Below are 8,268 nucleotides of genomic sequence, written 5' to 3' on the forward strand. Positions count from 1 at the left end.
CCTACTGTTCCCACAAGGGACTAAGGGGGTTTTGAAAGTGTAAAACCCTTAAAAAAAACACTGCTAATTTGTAGGAAGAAAACACTTCTAATTTGTAGAAGAAAAACAGACCTCCTGTCATTTATATCCACATATCGTATGGGCTGGGCCTGCTGGCTTGCACCAATTTTCTGGCACCAACAGGGACAGCTCCTCCACAGACATTACCTGGCTCACTCCTGGGCCACCAGCAGCCAGAATAATGTAGAACAGGTGCTCCGTGAAGAGTGGAAGGGTCACTGAGAGGGACCTTTCTTTGGAGGATGATGTGTCAGGTCAGCACAAACCTGAATTGGGAGGGTTCTGGTGAACTGAGAAACCCGGGAGTCATGCCCTGTGTCCAAATTGTTATCAAGTCCTATGTCTTCTACTTCTCATCTCCAGTCTGCTTTCTGCTACCTCCCTGATCACAGAGGCCACCATCAGATGGATGCCTGGGTGACTGCAGCAGCCTCCACTCTCTCCGCCACTCCCGCTCCACCCCAGTATGTTCTCTGCTCTTCAATGCTCAGGATCCTTTCAAGACATAAAGCGGCTCTTGTCTCCTGTTGCTTCTAAACCCTCGACAGTTTCGCGAACAATCAGGATAAAGGCACTATCCCTAACAGGGCCTAGAGCCTGCATGGCCTGACTTCTCCTTCCCTGCAACCTCATCCCTAGCTCTCTCTGCTAGCCACACTGGTCCCCTTCCATCCCCTGGTAAGTGTCCCACTGACTGCTTACTCAGGGCCTTTGCACGTCACAGTCCCTGGGCACGGAATGCTACTTTAATTCTTGCTCATCATTCCTATGCCACCGCAAGGGTCACTTCCTCAGGGAAGCCTTCTTTGACCTCACCTAGGTCAGATCCCCTAGGACCGTGGTCGGCAAACTGCGACTCACGAGCCACATGCAGCTCTTTGGCCCCTTGAGTGCGGCTCCTTGGCCAGCTTAGGAGTGCCCTAATTAAATTAATAACAATGAACCTACCTATATAGTTTAAGTTTAAAAAATTTGGCTCTCAAAAGAAATTTCAATCGTTGCACTGTTGATATTTGGCTCTGTTGACTAATGAGTTTGCCGACCACTGCCCTAGGAGGACATTCTCATAGCACCAGCTTCTCTCATTCAGAGCCCTGAGAGCGTTCCTATTCATTTGTAGGATTATTTGATAATCCTGGGTCTTCCCTCAGTAGGTTGTTGACACCACTGTCCGAAGACGGTCTTTTTTCTGCTCACTGTCGAAGCCCAGCACCGGGCACCATGTCTGGCACACCACAAGGTGGAAACCGCATAAATAATTGCTGAGTGGATGCATAAGTCTTCAAAGGTCTGACGAACAGATTTGGGTGAAACGGGAAGTATCCTGCCAATGCACAGGAAACAGGGACAGGTTTTAAAAGCCACATTGGCATCAATATCTGAAACTATCTGAAGAGCTGTTTCCTTTAGCAAATAAGTAAAATAAAATACCTCTTACTAGGCATCTTCTCTGCAACTGTTGACCTTTAACAGAAGGGGATGCCAGATTACAGCCACCAAAAAAACAGACTTCTGACTTTTTTCAGGGATGCTAAACCACAGGCTTAATTCAGGTGGCATTTCCCACTGCTCCCCAGTGGAACAAACTGAAATAGATTTGAGATTAGAAACCACATACTTCCACAAATAAATATTACTCGATGTTCTCATTTCACAGAGGATCCACAGTTCATTCGTTCTGATAACATTTTCCTTTCTGTATATTATAAGCCCGGGAGCATTTCAAAATATGGTAAATTCACACAGTCTCACTGGGAAAAAAAAACAAAACAAAAGAGAAGAGCCGTTGTCTATGATCTGATATGTAAGCATGGGGCAGGGCAGTGTAAGAGTTTTAATGGGTGCTTAAAGAGATCACCCACGACTTTACAGGATACAGGCGTTTGGTAGAAGGTTGGTTGATGTGCGTGCTTTTACCACAATATTCGCTGAGTCTCGCCGTGTGGGGGTGGAGAGCGTAGAGAATGTGTCTGTGCCCTGGGAGATGTTCTGGATAGGGTACACTGGACGCTCGGGCAGGGTCACATCTAGGGAGTGCTCACCGTGCCAGTTCTAATTTCGTTCTCCTATGTTGGCCCCGTACTGCAGGTCCAGAAAGAACCAGGCTGACTTTCTAGAGACCAGCCGGCCGCTACTACTCAGTGGACTCTGTCATGTGCAGAGATTTCTAGGACCCGGGTTGGACGCTTAAGAAATCCACTTTCTGTGTTGTTGGCCCTGGGAGGAGGTGTGGTTTATCTCATTTTGGGGCACCCTTGCTAAGGAGCAGCTTGGAGTTGCGTGCAGTGACAGCAACCCAGAAGAGCTTCTTCCCCTGTGACGGGTAGAACCAAACAAGGTTGTAACCAGCAGTGGCAAGAAGCACATTCTAGCCAAAGGCAATCGCATTACAAAAAAAGCCTGAGGTTCACCACACCAGGCCCATGAGCCAGCAAGCCCAGCCCCCATGATATGTGGAGTTTAAGGCCCAGGAAGGGCGCAGACCGGGGACAGGGGTTGGAGGGCCTGGAATATGAGAGGTTGGGGTTGTATGCTGAGGGGCAGGAGAACAATCTCAATTAAAATGTGCAAAAACAACTTGGGAAGCCCTGGTCAGGGTGCACTGGAGGTGGGAAGGTGAGTGAGGAAACTGCAGTTAACAGCCGCATGAGACACTGGGCGCCTACACCAAGATGATGTCCCCAAATAATTCAGAGTCACTTAATAGCAAAGTATGCATCACCAAAGTATGCCGGTAGCCAGGGCCAGGCAGGTCAGGTCCACATGGGATTTGGGCAGATGGTAGAGGAACTGTGGACCCAGAAAGCGCAGGGCCATTCCATTTAATAGAGTCTCCCAAAGGCAGCCAGGCACACAGGCAGGGAAACCACTTCTCAGGCAAGTGAACAGCAAAATGGCCCCTCACAGTAATGGGTAGGCAGTCCACCATCGCCCATCGCCCATCTGCCCCAAGGGCAAGCACCCATAGCCTTACATCAGTGGTTCTCAAGGTGTGTGCCAGATGCACTGGTGTGCCCTTGAAGATTTCCAGGCACCACCTTCAACTGGAACAAAATCAAGAATCAGAGTGAAACATCACTGATAAGATGTAAAGAAGAAGGAGATGTAGTAAGGATGAATGAAGGTGCACCCTATGGTATTCCAGAAAAATATGTGCCTGTTGGAGACCAAAATACCAACAGGGGGTGACCTGAAGATGGCAGCGGAGTAGGTGGACACACAGATGCCCAGTTCTCTCCACCAAACTGGAATACAAATCAATTTAGGAAAAATCAGCATGAAAAACCAACTCTGGACTACAAGAACAGCTCTCAAAAACCAAGGAGCCAAGCAGAAGCCACAACAAACCTGGTAGGGAGCGCCTGAATCTCCCCTGCTTACAGGAATGGGGGGGTGAGGCTGGGCTCTCACTCCAGGGAAAAGAGCAAAAAATGCTGCTCACAGTCACTTGCCTGGTGACCAGGGAGTGAGGTGTGTTGAAAGGACTGGCTTATCTCCCAAGTGGAAAGGAGAGAGAGAGGGACAGACTGTGAGGGGCAAAGGAATGCAGGAGATGACCTAAAAAAGCTGACTCATCAATTTTGGAGGTGGCCATAGCTGAGGGAGGGACTGATCCTTTCAAAAAACAGTACTGAATTGCTTCCGGATCAGAGATCTCCAGACATCTCTCCAGCTCCAATCAGCACAACAAGACACAGCTGAAAACAAGAAGTGGGGAGGAGGGGCAGTAACTCAGGTCTCCATGGAGATCTGAGATACACTTCCCCCTACTAAAGCTGAGAAAACACCCTGCCTCCAGAGAGATTAGTTGGTAAAAGAGGCCTTCAGAGTCTCAGGTTACACCCATCACATTCCTGGATACAGTTTCAAGGAAGCCCCCTGCTAAGATCAGTAAACAAGACTATCACCTGTTAAGAAAACAAATCAAGACTTCAAAGCTGCCCAAATCTGAAACTGGATTACAGATAAGAGCTGATACTAACAAATAATAGCTGAAAACTGGAGGCAGACAACACCAAGCCTAGACTCAACCAAATCTACAAACAAAACACCCAAACACAGATAATGAGAAGACAAAGAATTGCTATCCAAATGAAACCACAAGAGAAACCTTCAGGCGATGAACTAAGTGATGTGGAAATAATCAAACTTCCAGACATGGAGTTCAAAATAATGATTACAAGGATGCTTAGGGATCTTAGAACAACAATGGATGGTCATTATGAACACCTAAATAAAGAAATAGCAAGTATAAAAAAGGATATTGAAATATTAAAAAAGAATCAGTCAGAGATGACAAATACAATATCAGAAATAAAGACCACAATGGAAGGAATTAAAAACAGGATGGATAGAGATGAGGATTGAATCAGCGAGTTGGAGGACAACTTCAATGAAGGCAAGAAAGCAGACAAGAAAAAAGAAAAGAGACTCAAAAATTCTGAGGAAACTCTTAGAGAGCTGTGTGACAACATGAAGAGAAATCACATCCGCATCATAGGGGTTCCTGAAGAAGAAGAGAAAGAACAAGGAATAGAGACTTTGTTTAATTATATCATAGCTGAAAACTTCCCTAAATTAATGCAGGAGAAACTCTCACAAGTTCAAGAAGCACAGAGAACTCCATTGAAGAGAAACCCAAAGAAACCTACACCAAGACACATCATAATTAAAATACCAAAGCTAAGTGATAAAGAGAAAATATTAAAAGCTGCAAGAGAAAAAAAAGCTATCACCTACAAAGTAGCCCCCATAAGGATGACATCCGACTTCTCAACAGAAACACTTAAGGACAGAAGGGAATGGCAAGAAATATTCAAAGTAATGCAGAACAAGAACCTACAACCAAGACTACCTTATCCAGCAAGGCTATCGTTTAAAATCGAAGGAGAAATAAAAAGCTTCCCAGACAAAAAACAACTCAAGGAATTCATTACAACCAAATCAATGCTGCAGGAAATGTTAAGGGGCCTGTTGTAAACTGATCAAAGTGGGTAAAGAATATAGCAAAAAAGGAATAAAGCTTTAAAGAATAAAATGGCAAGAAACAACTACATATCAATAACCATAAATGTAAATGGATTAAATGATCCAATCAAAAGACATAGGGTAGCTGCATGGATAAGAAAACAGGACCTGTACATATGCTGTCTATAAGAGACACACCTTAAAACAAAAGATGCACATAGATTGAAGGTAAAAGGATGAAAAAAAACATTTCGTGCAAAAGGAAATGAAAAAAAAGCTGGGGTAGCAATACTTATATCAGACAAAGTGGACTTTAAAACAAAGGATAGAGTAAGAGATAAAGAAGGCCACTACATAATGATAAAGGGAGTAATCCAACAGGAAGATATAACTATTATAAATATCTATGCACCTAATACAGGAGCACCTAAATATATAAAGCAGACTTTGATGGATTTAAAGGGCGAGATCAACAGCAATACTATAATAGTAGGGGATTTCAATACCCCACTAACATCACTAGATAGATCCTCAAGAAATAAAATTAACAAAGAAATAGCAGACTTAAAGGACACACTAGATCAACTCAATTTTATAAATATCTTCAGAACCTTTCACCCTAAAGCAGCAGAATATACATTCTTTTCAAGTTCTCATGGTACATTCTCTAGGATAGACCACATGTTAGGGCACAAAAGTGGTTTCAACAAATTTAAGAAGATTGAAATCATATCAAGCATTTTCTCTGATCACAATGGCATGAAACTAGAAATGAACCACAACAGAAAAGCTCAAAAATTCTCAAACACATGAAAACTAAATAGCAGGTTGTTAAATAACAAATGGATTAAGAATGAGATCAAAGAAGAAATTTAAAAATTCCTAGAAATGAATGACAATGAGCATACAACAACGCAAAATTTATGGGACACAGCAAAAGCAGTACTGAGAGGGAAGTTCATAGCATTATAGGCACACCTTAAGAAACTAGAAAAAGCTCAAATAAACAACTTAATCCTGAATCTAAAAGAACTAAAAAAGAACAGCAAGTAAAGCCCAAATATAGTAGTAGGAAGGAAATAATAAAGATCAGAGCAGAAATAAATGACATAGAGGCTAAAGAAACAATACAGAGGATCAATGAAACTAGGAGCTGGTTCTTTGAAAAGGTAAACAAGATCAATGAACCTTTAACTAGACTCACCAAGAAAAAGAGAGGACTCAAATAAATAATTTAAGAAATGAGAGTGGAGAAATAACAACTGACACAACAGAAATACAAAATATTGTAAGAAAATACTATAAAGAACTGTATGCCAAAACACTAGACAACCTAGATGAAATGGAAAAATTCCTTAAAACATACAATCTTCCAAAAATCAACCTGGAAGAATCAGAAAACCTAAACAGACCGATTACACCAAATGAGATTGAAACAATTATCAAAAAATTCCCAACAAAGAAAAGTCCAAGGCCTGATGGCTTCACAAGTGAATTCTACCAAATATTCAAAGAACTAACTCCTATCCTTCTCAAACTATATCAAAAAAATTCAAGAGGAAGGAAGACTTCCAAGCTCCTTTTATGAAGCGAGCATAATTCTGATTCCAAAACTAGGCAGAGACAACACAAAGAAAGAAAATTATAGGCCAATATCTCTGATGAATATAGATGCTAAAATCCTCAACAAAATAATAGCAAACCAGATCCAACAATATATGGGAAAACCATACACCATGATCAAGTGGGATTTATTCTGGGGAGGCAAAGCTGGTACGATATTCGTAAATCAATCAATATGATTCATCACATAAACAAAAAGAAGGAAAAAACCCACATGATAATTTCAATAGATGCAGCCTGACCAGGTGGTGGTGCAGTGGATAGAGCATCAGACTGGGATGCAGAGGACCCGGGTTCGAGACCCCCGATGTTGCCAGCTTGAGTGCGGGCTCATCTGGTTTGAGGGAAAGTCCACCAGCTTGAACCCAAGGTCACTGGCTCCAGCAAGGGGTTACTCGGTCTGCTGAAGGCCTGCGGTCAAGGCACATATGAGAAAGCAATCAATGAACAACTAAGGTGTTGCAACGTGCAATGAAAGGCTAGTGATTGATGCTTCTCATCTCTCTCCGTTCGTGTCTGTCTGTCCCTGTCTATCCCTCTCTCTGACACACTCTCTGTCTCTGTAAAAAATAAATAAATAAATAAAAAATTTTTAAAAAATGTTTAGAAACTACCTTTAAAAAATAATAATAATAATTTCAATTGATGCAGAAAAAGCATTTGATAAAATCCAGCACCCATTCATGATCAAAACTCTCAGCAAAGTGGGAATACAGGGAACATACCTCAACATGATAAAAGCCATCTATGACAAACCCACAGCCAACATCATAATCAATGGGGAAAAATTAAAAGCAATCCCCTTAATATCAGGAACAAGGCAAGGATGCCCCCTTTCACCACTCTTATTCAACATAGTCCTGGAAGTCCTAGCCACAGCAATCAGACAAGAAGAAGAAATAAAAGGCATTCAAGTTGGAAAAGAAGAAGTAAAACTATCATTATTTGCAGATGATATAATATTGTATATAGAAAACCCTAAAGTCTCAGTCAAAAAACTACTGGACCTGATAAATGAATTCAGCAAAGTGGCAGGATATAAAATCAATACTCAGAAATCAGAGGCATTTTTACACACCAACAATGAACAGTCAGAAAGAGAAATTAAGGAAACAATCCCCTTCACTATTACAACCAAAAAAATAAAGTACCTAGGAGTAAACTTAACCAAGAAGACTAAAGACTTGTACTCAGAAAATTATAAAGCATTGATAAAAGAAATCAAGGAAGATACAAACAAGTGGAAGCATATACCGTGCTCATGGTTAGGAAGAATAAACATCATTAAAATGTCTATATTACCCAAAGCAATCTATAAATTCAATGCAATACCAATTAAAACAGCAATGACATACTTCAAAGATATAGAACACATATTCCAAAAACTTATATAGAACCAAAAAAGAACACAAATAGCCTCAGCAATCTTAAAAAATAAGAATAAAGTGGGAGGTATCACACTTCCTGATATCAAGTTATACTACAAGACCATTGTACTCAAAACAGCCTAGTATTGGCATAAGAACAGGCATATAGATTAATGGAACAGAACAGAGAACCCAGAAATAAACCCACAGCTCTATGGACAACTGATATTTGACAAAGGAGATAAGGAAA

Source organism: Saccopteryx bilineata, chromosome 1 (assembly GCF_036850765.1).
Source record: "Saccopteryx bilineata isolate mSacBil1 chromosome 1, mSacBil1_pri_phased_curated, whole genome shotgun sequence".
Classification (NCBI taxonomy): Eukaryota; Metazoa; Chordata; class Mammalia; order Chiroptera; family Emballonuridae; genus Saccopteryx; species Saccopteryx bilineata.